At 59.0% G+C, this 13,108-nt stretch overlaps 1 pseudogene; it reads right to left on the bottom strand.

The window, feature by feature from the left end:
- Positions 1-1,997: 1,997 nt before the first annotated feature.
- Positions 1,998-2,857, bottom strand: LOC133072979 (ubiquitin carboxyl-terminal hydrolase 17-like protein 6; annotated as a pseudogene).
- Between the last annotated feature and the right edge of the window lie 10,251 nt (positions 2,858-13,108).

The following is a 13,108-nucleotide window of genomic DNA, read 5'->3' as shown; positions in this document are numbered from 1 at the left end:
AGCAGTAAGTTCATTTGAGGCGATGGGGCAGAGGAAGACTGGTGGGGATACTGAGGGTGGCCTGTGGGTGGCTCGACTTCCTCGTCCAGGGCACGCTTGTTCGTGTTCTTGGGCAAAGGTACTGCTCATCATTCTTTTTCCTCTCTGCGTGTGGTGGGCACGGTGCTTTGTAGGTAACCGTGTGGGGGGAAGGAGCCAGCGGAACGTTCTCTGTTCCTTGCCAAGCCGACTAGCGCAGTCAGGAGCCACAGTTGTCCCTCTAGGTCCAAGATGCTAAATCGCTAATTCCAGATCCACCGTTTAATGGAGGGTTTTGAGTTTGAAGACGGCAACCAAGAGAAAGAAAGAAACCGCAAGAGGGGATTGTTAATTATCCTCGGGCGCCCCTCCACCAGGTCACGGGATCACGAGCCAGGCGGGAAAGCAGCTAGGAGAGGACAGTTTCCCCACCGGCCCAGACACTTCAGAGGCCGGCCGCGTCTCATGGCGTCCACCCGCTTTTGTCCGGGGCCAAGCTGGACGAGACAACTGACTGACAGGTAGGATGGGCAGACTCGGATATCCAGTTGTCTTGCTCTCCCAATCTAGGGCGGGCTTGGGTCTTTCCTCAGTGTGGGGAGGACCTTTGCTTTCAGAAAGCAATGGTTGCATGACCCGTCTCCACTTAGCCTCTGTGCCATGCTGGTGGAGAAGTTTCTTTGGGACTCCATGGGTCGCCTTTCTCCCCTTGGCCTTCGTGTTGGTGCCTGTGGTGCTGCTGGTGATGCTCGTGGCACGGTGAATCACTTGTCCCGTTTGGCACTTGGAGGTTCTACAGCAGTCTCCTTGCACCGGAAATGGAGCCCAGGCAACTCTGTGCACGAGTGTCCCGCCGGTGACGAACACATCCCTGCGTCATTCCTGCCGAAGGTCCCTTTCCCAAGTAGCACTACACCTCCCAAGGACATTCCACATATAGAGCCTGTTCGCCCATCTTCTCCCCGGACCCTGCTCGTCGTGTGGGGCGTTTTTGAGAGCCTGGCCAGCCAGAAGGAGATGATTCACGGACCTGCACCCGCTCCTCCCTGCCCCCCGGAGGGCTCAGGAGATCGTCTCCTTGCTCCGTTGGCTGTGGGCATACTGCGAGGCGTCACCCTGCCGCATCACTCACCAGAGGCCAGCAGTAAGGCCAGAGAATGCAGACCGGGAAAGAAAGGCAAACCAACATCCAAAGTCCCGTCCAGAGAGGACTCTCCCACCCCCGCAGAAGTGCGAGGCCCTCGGATCGTGCTCAAACGCGGTCACGCACCCCATCCTCCCCAGGAACTTCCCAGCAGAGACAGCCCTCGAGAGCTCGGCTGCTCAGCGTGATCCAGGTGAACACCGTGGCCCCGGGCACACTGCAGGCCCCGCCTTTTTCCAGGAGGCTGCACCAGCCACACCGCCGAGAGGAACTCGCTCGTCGCCGGAACACTTGGTGGGTCACACAGGGCGTGCCGCACGCAGAGTGTGCCTGTGCGTCTGCATGCATGTGCCTCAGAGCCTACCTACCGCCACAGCCCCAGAGATGGCTGCGGCTTCTTGTTCTTCCTCTTGGTCGCTCAGGCCCTCCCGCTGGCACAAGGGCCATTGCCAACGCTCGTGAGGCCCGGAGGCGGGCTGTCCGTTCTGGGACGGCCGAGCCTGTCGTGCTCCTGTTCTGGCAGCTTGCCGTTTCTCCCTTCTCCGTGGTTGGACTGGTGAATCACGACTGCTCCGGCAGGCAGAGCTGACTGGATCTTCCGGAGGTCGAAGGCCGGCTTCGGCCGCTTGTGCTCTTGGAGGCGTCTCCACTGCTCTAAGCTGATTCCTTCGACCTCTGTGTCCCCCGGGGACACGTGCGACTCAGGAGCTCTGCCGCTGGCGGCTCCCGCAGGCTCCCCGGGGCCGGAGGGGTCAGGCTCCCCGGGGTGAGTGGGGTCAGCCGTGAGGGGGGCCGCTGCCCCTCCCCCAGCTCCCCCTTGCCACGCACCCTCCCGGGAGTAGAAGAGCACGTAGGCGCTCTGGCTCAGGGCAGCACTCTCGTCACAGGCGCTCACCTTGGCATCATCCATCTTATACCACTGGCCGTTGCCCGCTCGCACGTAAGAAAAGTAGTGTCCTCGCTCACAGCTCCAGCCGGAGTGCACCAGCACGGCATAGAGCACGTAGCCCAGTGGCCTGCCTTCCGCTCAGACGTGTAGGGCTGCAGGTCGAGGCACTGGGGAGAGCGCACTTCCTGAGCCCTTTTGGCCCCGCTCACCTGTGTGAACCGCTTCAGCACCAGCACCAGGACCTGGGACGTGCTGTGCAAAGTCAACCTCTTGGTGGCAGGCACCTTCCGGGGACAAACGCCACTGTCATAGGCGTTTTCAGCGTCCAGCTTCTCGGGCTTCAGCAGCTCTCTCAGAGCTTGCTCCACACTCTGAGCCGCCGTGATATCCAGACTGATGTCCAGGTAAGGATCGAACGTGTCCGAGACTCCGAGGCTGTGGACACACTGGATCTGAGTCCTCCAAGTCCCGCCAAAGATCTGACGGATGAGGGTGGTGTCCTCGGAGGGATGGCCCGACAGCTGAGATGCACTCAAGCACCCTTGCTGCATGGTATTCAGAGTGAATATCAGAAACTCGTGGGCATCTTCCTGCTGGTGTCTTTCGAAGCCCGCCAGCAGGTCCTTGCGGGGCCGGATCACCTCTCCCGGCTGAAGGAGGGCTCGGGTCACGTGAGCTCGCACGGCACAGAGCGTGCAGGAGGTGCTGGCCGGACAGAGGGTGGCGTGCTGCTGGGACACCATCCAGCTGGCCAGGGGCGGCGTGTGGCTCAGACACTGCAGCGCTGCATTCACGTAGCAGGTATTCCCCAGAATATGAAGCCCAGCCCAGACCCTCCACGGCCCCCTCCAATTCAGGGCGACTTGGTGGCCAGGCACCAGCCCTGCTGACCCATGAGCGAAGTCACACCTCTGGGGCCGCCCGACCGCCGGCCACGGCCCCTCACGGACACAGGGTTCCCAAAGGGTTTCCACACCCGCGGCACTGGGCCGACAACCTTGCCCTCCGGGGAAGACGTTGAAGGGAGAAGGACATTCACCTCCCCCGTGCGCAGAAGCAGCCCCCGGGTCTCTGCAAACGAGGCCCACGAGTCTTTCCGTCTCCTACCTGCCTCTGCACAATGAAGCCTCCTTCCCTCAGAGGGTGCTTCTCTGAGAAAGGGCCTGGGCCCCGCCCCCTCGGGCCTTTCATGGCTTTCCCACGGCCCCACCCCCGCACGCGCAACATCCTCATTGGCTGAGGCGTCCCAGGGCGTGCTCACTCCCACTCCCGACATTCCACCACCGACACTTTTCTCCGGGAATTCCCCATGACGAACCCCCGCACGTACTTCCGATCTGGCCCTGGACCAAAGGGCTCAGGATGCAAATGAATCCCGGGGCCTTTGGCCTTCCAGACTTGCCTGCTAGACAGTCACTGCAGGGCTTCCAAGTTCAGCACACACATGTGGGCTGGGGAGGAATTCCGTGGGCTCGCCCTTCAGGTCCTAACACACTTGTGGAAAGACATGTCTGCCCACCTACCCTCTCTCCTTGAGGGCTCTCCCCACCCCAGTCCCCTGCCTGAGGACAACCCCTCCCCGGACAACAAGAAACCCTTGCCTCAACTTTGCTCTCGACTGAGGTCCACTCCAATTTCTATGGTTTCTCACGAGCCACTCTTCTAGCGTTCAGGGTCCTGGCACCAAAACATGCCGCGACTGTGGCACATATGCTTCTCTCCCTTCAGGGCCGTTGGTTATGGTCCAAAGCGAGCTCCTTCAGAAAGCCACAGGCTCGCTGAAACTTTGGATTCATTTCTTCAGCTCCTTTCCAACCTTAGTTGTCTTCTTTATTATTTGCTTCTTTTTTTTTTTGGGGGGGGGGGTATTCGCTCATTTATTATTGGTTATTTTTTTTGTATTGTCTGTTCATTTTATTTATTTATTTATTTATTTATTTTTTCTTGATATTATTCTCTGTTTCTACCTTAATTACACTAGTTGACTTTTAGAGTCATCTTTCCAATGTAGGGGTTCAAAACGCACTATAACTTAAGGTATAAAGAGATTTCCCTCCTGGAAGAGGATGACTGTTGGTTTCCTTCTTGGCGTGTGACATGTATGTTTGTTTGCTCTGCCGACCTGGATATTGTGCTTGCCTTCCAACACTACGGGCGTTCCACAGTCCATGGGTTTCCCATAGCTGATGTGGTGATTCCTTTGATCCTTACTAGGAAAAGACGGTCGTGACCCCATTTTCTTCCTTAGCCTATTGCACCCCTCCCACCTCCCGCTGCCCCCATCCCATCCCAGGACCCTACTGCTTTGTGCTTTATGACGCACGTGCTCACACACTTGCTGTCCTTTTGCCTCCTTCCTATGGCACAGAGAAGCCAGATCAGCCAGTATTTGTCTCTCTTTTGCACAGATTTCCCCCAGCATCAGGCGACAATCGCCTTCCCTCTGCCACGCCATTCCAATCACTGTTTTCTCCTTCTTCTCCTTCTTCAACTTCTTCACCTCCTTCTCCTTTTCTGTCTCCTTCTTCTTCTTCGTCGTCTTCTTCTTCTTCCTCTTCTTCAGAGGGTGTAGATGGGGCAAGCAGTAAGTTCATTTGAGGCGATGGGGCAGAGGAAGACTGGTGGGGATACTGAGGGTGGCCTGTGGGTGGCTCGACTTCCTCGTCCAGGGCACGCTTGTTCGTGTTCTTGGGCAAAGGTACTGCTCATCATTCTTTTTCCTCTCTGCGTGTGGTGGGCACGGTGCTTTGTAGGTAACCGTGTGGGGGGAAGGAGCCAGCGGAACGTTCTCTGTTCCTTGCCAAGCCGACTAGCGCAGTCAGGAGCCACAGTTGTCCCTCTAGGTCCAAGATGCTAAATCGCTAATTCCAGATCCACCGTTTAATGGAGGGTTTTGGGTTTGAAGACGGCAACCAAGAGAAAGAAAGAAACCGCAAGAGGGGATTGTTAATTATCCTCGGGCGCCCCTCCACCAGGTCACGGGATCACGAGCCAGGCGGGAAAGCAGCTAGGAGAGGACAGTTTCCCCACCGGCCCAGACACTTCAGAGGCCGGCCGCGTCTCATGGCTTCCACCCGCTTTTGTCCGGGGCCAAGCTGGACGAGACAACTGACTGACAGGTAGGATGGGCAGACTCGGATATCCAGTTGTCTTGCTCTCCCAATCTAGGGCGGGCTTGGGTCTTTCCTCAGTGTGGGGAGGACCTTTGCTTTCAGAAAGCAATGGTTGCATGACCCGTCTCCACTTAGCCTCTGTGCCATGCTGGTGGAGAAGTTTCTTTGGGACTCCATGGGTCGCCTTTCTCCCCTTGGCCTTCGTGTTGGTGCCTGTGGTGCTGCTGGTGATGCTCGTGGCACGGTGAATCACTTGTCCCGTTTGGCACTTGGAGGTTCTGCAGCAGTCTCCTTGCACCGGAAATGGAGCCCAGGCAACTCTGTGCACGAGTGGCCCGCCGGTGACGAACACATCCCTGCGTCATTCCTGCCGAAGGTCCCTTTCCCAAGTAGCACTACACCTCCCAAGGACATTCCACATATAGAGCCTGTTCGCCCATCTTCTCCCCGGACCCTGCTCGACGTGTGTGGCGTTTTTGAGAGCCTGGCCAGCCAGAAGGAGATGATTCACGGACCTGCACCCGCTCCTCCCTGCCCCCCGGAGGGCTCAGGAGATGGTCTACTTGCTCCGTTGGCTGTGGGCATACTGCGAGGCGTCACCCTGCCGCATCACTCACCAGAGGCCAGCAGTAAGGCCAGAGAATGCAGACCGGGAAAGAAAGGCAAACCAACATCCAAAGTCCCGTCCAGAGAGGACTCTCCCACCCCCGCAGAAGTGCGAGGCCCTCGGATCGTGCTCAAACGCGGTCACGCACCCCATCCTCCCCAGGAACTTCCCAGCAGAGACAGCCCTCGAGAGCTCGGCTGCTCAGCGTGATCCAGGTGAACACCGTGGCCCCGGGCACACTGCAGGCCCCGCCTTTTTCCAGGAGGCTGCACCAGCCACACCGCCGAGAGGAACTCGCTCGTCGCCGGAACACTTGGTGGGTCACACAGGGCGTGCCGCACGCAGAGTGTGCCTGTGCGTCTGCATGCATGTGCCTCAGAGCCTACCTACCGCCACAGCCCCAGAGATGGCTGCGGCTTCTTGTTCTTCCTCTTGGTCGCTCAGGCCCTCCCGCTGGCACAAGGGCCATTGCCAACGCTCGTGAGGCCCGGAGGCGGGCTGTCCGTTCTGGGACGGCCGAGCCGGTCGTGCTCCTGTTCTGGCAGCTTGCCGTTTCTCCCTTCTCCGTGGTTGGACTGGTGAATCACGACTGCTCCGGCAGGCAGAGCTGACTGGATCTTCCGGAGGTCGAAGGCCGGCTTCGGCCGCTTGTGCTCTTGGAGGCGTCTCCACTGCTCTAAGCTGATTCCTTCGACCTCTGTGTCCCCCGGGGACACGTGCGACTCAGGAGCTCTGCCGCTGGCGGCTCCCGCAGGCTCCCCGGGGCCGGAGGGGTCAGGCTCCCCGGGGTGAGTGGGGTCAGCCGTGAGGGGGGCCGCTGCCCCTCCCCCAGCTCCCCCTTGCCACGCACCCTCCCGGGAGTAGAAGAGCACGTAGGCGCTCTGGCTCAGGGCAGCACTCTCGTCACAGGCGCTCACCTTGGCATCATCCATCTTATACCACTGGCCGTTGCCCGCTCGCACGTAAGAAAAGTAGTGTCCTCGCTCACAGCTCCAGCCGGAGTGCACCAGCACGGCATAGAGCACGTAGCCCAGTGGCCTGCCTTCCGCTCAGACGTGTAGGGCTGCAGGTCGAGGCACTGGGGAGAGAGCACTTCCTGAGCCCTTTTGGCCCCGCTCACCTGTGTGAACCGCTTCAGCACCAGCACCAGGACCTGGGACGTGCTGTGCAAAGTCAACCTCTTGGTGGCAGGCACCTTCCGGGGACAAACGCCACTGTCATAGGCGTTTTCAGCGTCCAGCTTCTCGGGCTTCAGCAGCTCTCTCAGAGCTTGCTCCACACTCTGAGCCGCCGTGATATCCAGACTGATGTCCAGGTAAGGATCGAACGTGTCCGAGACTCCGAGGCTGTGGACACACTGGATCTGAGTCCTCCAAGTCCCGCCAAAGATCTGACAGATGAGGGTGGTGTCCGCGGAGGGATGGCCCGACAGCTGAGATGCACTCAAGCACCCTTGCTGCATGGTATTCAGAGTGAATATCAGAAACTCGTGGGCATCTTCCTGCTGGTGTCTTTCGAAGCCCGCCAGCAGGTCCTTGCGGGGCCGGATCACCTCTCCCGGCTGAAGGAGGGCTCGGGTCACATGAGCTCGCACGGCACAGAGCGTGCAGGAGGTGCTGGCCGGACAGAGGGTGGCGTGCTGCTGGGACACCATCCAGCTGGCCAGGGGCGGCGTGTGGCTCAGACACTGCAGCGCTGCATTCACGTAGCAGGTATTCCCCAGAATATGAAGCCCAGCCCAGACCCCCCACGGCCCCCTCCAATTCAGGGCGACTTGGTGGCCAGGCACCAGCCCTGCTGACCCATGAGCGAAGTCACACCTCTGGGGCCGCCCGACCGCCGGCCACGGCCCCTCACGGACACAGGGTTCCCAAAGGGTTTCCACACCCGCGGCACTGGGCCGACAACCTTGCCCTCCGGGGAAGACGTTGAAGGGAGAAGGACATTCACCTCCCCCGTGCGCAGAAGCAGCCCCCGGGTCTCTGCAAACAAGGCCCACGAGTCTTTCCGTCTCCTACCTGCCTCTGCACAACGAAGCCTCCTTCCCTCAGAGGGTGCTTCTCTGAGAAAGGGCCTGGGCCCCGCCCCCTCGGGCCTTTCATGGCTTTCCCACGGCCCCACCCCCGCACGCGCAACATCCTCATTGGCTGAGGCGTCCCAGGGCGTGCTCACTCCCACTCCCGACATTCCACCACCGACACTTTTCTCCGGGAATTCCCCATGACGAACCCCCGCACGTACTTCCGATCTGGCCCTGGACCAAAGGGCTCAGGATGCAAATGAATCCCGGGGCCTTTGGCCTTCCAGACTTGCCTGCTAGACAGTCACTGCAGGGCTTCCAAGTTCAGCACACACATGTGGGCTGGGGAGGAATTCCGTGGGCTCGCCCTTCAGGTCCTAACACACTTGTGGAAAGACATGTCTGCCCACCTACCCTCTCTCCTTGAGGGCTCTCCCCACCCCAGTCCCCTGCCTGAGGACAACCCCTCCCCAGAGAACAAGAAACCCTTGCCTCAACTTTGCTCTCGACTGAGGTCCACTCCAATTTCTATGGTTTCTCACGAGCCACTCTTCTAGCGTTCAGGGTCCTGGCACCAAAACATGCCGCGACTGTGGCACATATGCTTCTCTCCCTTCAGGGCCGTTGGTTATGGTCCAAAGCGAGCTCCTTCAGAAAGCCACAGGCTCGCTGAAACTTTGGATTCATTTCTTCAGCTCCTTTCCAACCTTAGTTGTCTTCTTTATTATTTGCTTCTTTTTTTTGGGGGGGGGGGTGTATTCGCTCATTTATTTTTGGTTATTTTTTTTGTATTGTCTGTTCATTTTATTTATTCATTTATTTATTTTTGCTTGATATTATTCTCTGTTTCTACCTTAATTACACTAGTTGACTTTTAGAGTCATCTTTCCAATGTAGGGGCTCAAAACGCACTATAACTTAAGGTATAAAGAGATTTCCCTCCTGGAAGAGGATGACTGTTGGTTTCTTTCTTGGCGTGTGACATGTATGTTTGTTTGCTCTGCCGACCTGGATATTGTGCTTGCCTTCCAACACTACGGGCGTTCCACAGTCCATGGCTTTCCCATAGCTGATGTGGTGATTCCTTTGATCCTTACTAGGAAAAGACGGTCGTGACCCCATTTTCTTCCTTAGCCTATTGCACCCCTCCCACCTCCCGCTGCCCCATCCCATCCCAGGACCCTACTGCTTTGTGCTTTATGACGCACGTGCTCACACACTTGCTGTCCTTTTGCCTCCTTCCTATGGCACAGAGAAGCCAGATCAGCCAGTATTTGTCTCTCTTTTGCACAGATTTCCCCCAGCATCAGGCGACATTCCCCTTCCCTCTGCCACGCCATTCCAATCACTGTTTTTTCCTTCTTCTCCTTCTTCAACTTCTTCACCTCCTTCTCCTTTTCTGTCTCCTTCTTCTTCTTCGTCGTCTTCTTCTTCTTCCTCTTCTTCAGAGGGTGTAGATGGGGCAAGCAGTAAGTTCATTTGAGGCGATGGGGCAGAGGAAGACTGGTGGGGATACTGAGGGCGGCCTGTGGGTGGCTCGACTTCCTCGTCCAGGGCACGCTTGTTCGTGTTCTTGGGCAAAGGTACTGCTCATCATTCTTTTTCCTCTCTGCGTGTGGTGGGCACGGTGCTTTGTAGGTAACCGTGCGGGGGGAAGGAGCCAGCGGAACATTCTCTGTTCCTTGCCAAGCCGACTAGCGCGGTCAGGAGCCACAGTTGTCCCTCTAGGTCCAAGATGCTAAATCGCTAATTCCAGATCCACCGTTTAATGGAGGGTTTTGGGTTTGAAGCCGGCAACCAAGAGAAAGAAAGAAACCGCAAGAGGGGATTGATAAGGGTCCTCGGGCGCCCCTCCACCAGGTCACGGGATCACGAGGCAGGAGGGAAAGCAGCTAGGAGAGGACAGTTTCCCCACCGGCCCAGACACTTCAGAGGCCGGCCGCCTCTCATGGCGTCCACCCGCTTTTGTCCGGGGCCAAGCTGGACGAGACAACTGACTGACAGGTAGGATGGGCAGACTCGGATGTCCAGTTGTCTTGCTCTCCCAATCTAGGGCGGGCTTGGGTCTTTCCTCAGTGTGGGGAGGACCTTTGCTTTCAGAAAGCAATGGTTGCATCACCCGTCTCCACTTAGGCCTCTGTGCCATGCTGGTGGAGAAGTTTCTTTGGGACTCCATGGGTCGCCTTTCTCCCCTTGGCCTTCGTGTTGGTGCCTGTGGTGCTGCTGGTGATGCTCGTGGCACGGTGAATCACTTGTCCCGTTTGGCACTTGGAGGTTCTGCAGTAGTCTCCTTGCACCGGAAATGGAGCCCAGGCAACTCTGTGCACCAGTGTCCCGCCGGTGACGAACACATCCCTGCGTCATTCCTGCCGAAGGTCCCTTTCCCAAGTAGCACTACACCTCCCAAGGACATTCCACATATAGAGCCTGTTCGCCCATCTTCTCCCCGGACCCTGCTCGACGTGTGTGGCGTTTTTGAGAGCCTGGCCAGCCAGAAGGAGATGATTCACGGACCTGCACCCGCTCCTCCCTGCCCCCCGGAGGGCTCAGGAGATGGTCTACTTGCTCCGTTGGCTGTGGGCATACTGCGAGGCGTCACCCTGCCGCATCACTCACCAGAGGCCAGCAGTAAGGCCAGAGAATGCAGACCGGGAAAGAAAGGCAAACCAACATCCAAAGTCCCGTCCAGAGAGGACTCTCCCACCCCCGCAGAAGTGCGAGGCCCTCGGATCATGCTCAAACGCGGTCACGCACCCCATCCTCCCCAGGAACTTCCCAGCAGAGACAGCCCTCGAGAGCTCGGCTGCTCAGCGTGATCCAGGTGAACACCGTGGCCCCGGGCACACTGCAGGCCCCGCCTTTTTCCAGGAGGCTGCACCAGCCACACCGCCGAGAGGAACTCGCTCGTCGCCGGAACACTTGGTGGGTCACACAGGGCGTGCCGCACGCAGAGTGTGCCTGTGCGTCTGCATGCATGTGCCTCAGAGCCTACCTACCGCCACAGCCCCAGAGATGGCTGCGGCTTCTTGTTCTTCCTCTTGGTCGCTCAGGCCCTCCCGCTGGCACAAGGGCCATTGCCAACGCTCGTGAGGCCCGGAGGCGGGCTGTCCGTTCTGGGACGGCCGAGCCGGTCGTGCTCCTGTTCTGGCAGCTTGCCGTTTCTCCCTTCTCCGTGGTTGGACTGGTGAATCACGACTGCTCCGGCAGGCAGAGCTGACTGGATCTTCCGGAGGTCGAAGGCCGGCTTCGGCCGCTTGTGCTCTTGGAGGCGTCTCCACTGCTCTAAGCTGATTCCTTCGACCTCTGTGTCCCCCGGGGACACGTGCGACTCAGGAGCTCTGCCGCTGGCGGCTCCCGCAGGCTCCCCGGGGCCGGAGGGGTCAGGCTCCCCGGGGTGAGTGGGGTCAGCCGTGAGGGGGGCCGCTGCCCCTCCCCCAGCTCCCCCTTGCCACGCACCCTCCCGGGAGTAGAAGAGCACGTAGGCGCTCTGGCTCAGGGCAGCACTCTCGTCACAGGCGCTCACCTTGGCATCATCCATCTTATACCACTGGCCGTTGCCCGCTCGCACGTAAGAAAAGTAGTGTCCTCGCTCACAGCTCCAGCCGGAGTGCACCAGCACGGCATAGAGCACGTAGCCCAGTGGCCTGCCTTCCGCTCAGACGTGTAGGGCTGCAGGTCGAGGCACTGGGGAGAGCGCACTTCCTGAGCCCTTTTGGCCCCGCTCACCTGTGTGAACCGCTTCAGCACCAGCACCAGGACCTGGGACGTGCTGTGCAAAGTCAACCTCTTGGTGGCAGGCACCTTCCGGGGACAAACGCCACTGTCATAGGCGTTTTCAGCGTCCAGCTTCTCGGGCTTCAGCAGCTCTCTCAGAGCTTGCTCCACACTCTGAGCCGCCGTGATATCCAGACTGATGTCCAGGTAAGGATCGAACGTGTCCGAGACTCCGAGGCTGTGGACACACTGGATCTGAGTCCTCCAAGTCCCGCCAAAGATCTGACAGATGAGGGTGGTGTCCTCGGAGGGATGGCCCGACAGCTGAGATACACTCAAGCACCCTTGCTGCATGGTATTCAGAGTGAATATCAGAAACTCGTGGGCATCTTCCTGCTGGTGTCTTTCGAAGCCCGCCAGCAGGTCCTTGCGGGGCCGGATCACCTCTCCCGGCTGAAGGAGGGCTCGGGTCACATGAGCTCGCACGGCACAGAGCGTGCAGGAGGTGCTGGCCGGACAGAGGGTGGCGTGCTGCTGGGACACCATCCAGCTGGCCAGGGGCGGCGTGTGGCTCAGACACTGCAGCGCTGCATTCACGTAGCAGGTATTCCCCAGAATATGAAGCCCAGCCCAGACCCTCCACGGCCCCCTCCAATTCAGGGCGACTTGGTGGCCAGGCACCAGCCCTGCTGACCCATGAGCGAAGTCACACCTCTGGGGCCGCCCGACCGCCGGCCACGGCCCCTCACGGACACAGGGTTCCCAAAGGGTTTCCACACCCGCGGCACTGGGCCGACAACCTTGCCCTCCGGGGAAGACGTTGAAGGGAGAAGGACATTCACCTCCCCCGTGCGCAGAAGCAGCGCCCGGGTCTCTGCAAACAAGGCCCACGAGTCTTTCCGTCTCCTACCTGCCTCTGCACAACGAAGCCTCCTTCCCTCAGAGGGTGCTTCTCTGAGAAAGGGCCTGGGCCCCGCCCCCTCGGGCCTTTCATGGCTTTCCCACGGCCCCACCCCCGCACGCGCAACATCCTCATTGGCTGAGGCGTCCCAGGGCGTGCTCACTCCCACTCCCGACATTCCACCACCGACACTTTTCTCCGGGAATTCCCCATGACGAACCCCCGCACGTACTTCCGATCTGGCCCTGGACCAAAGGGCTCAGGATGCAAATGAATCCCGGGGCCTTTGGCCTTCCAGACTTGCCTGCTAGACAGTCACTGCAGGGCTTCCAAGTTCAGCACACACGTGGGCTGGGGAGGAATTCCGTGGGCTCGCCCTTCAGGTCCTAACACACTTGTGGAAAGACATATCTGCCCACCATCCCTCTCTCCTTGAGGGCTCTCCCCACCCCAGTCCCCTGCCTGAGGACAACCCCTCCCCGGACAACAAGAAACCCTTGCCTCAACTTTGCTCTCGACTGAGGTCCACTCCAATTTCTATGGTTTCTCACAAGCCACTCTTCTAGCGTTCAGGGTCCTGGCACCAAAACATGCCGCGACTGTGGCACATATGCTTCTCTCCCTTCAGGGCCGTTGGTTATGGTCCAAAGCGAGCTCCTTCAGAAAGCCACAGGCTCGCTGAAACTTTGGATTCGTTTCTTC

The sequence above is a fragment of the Dama dama genome, chromosome 18, assembly GCF_033118175.1.
Source record: "Dama dama isolate Ldn47 chromosome 18, ASM3311817v1, whole genome shotgun sequence".
Taxonomy (NCBI): Eukaryota; Metazoa; Chordata; class Mammalia; order Artiodactyla; family Cervidae; genus Dama; species Dama dama.
The sequence above is the reverse complement of the archived record's forward strand: the minus strand, read 5'-3'. Positions and strand labels throughout refer to the sequence as shown.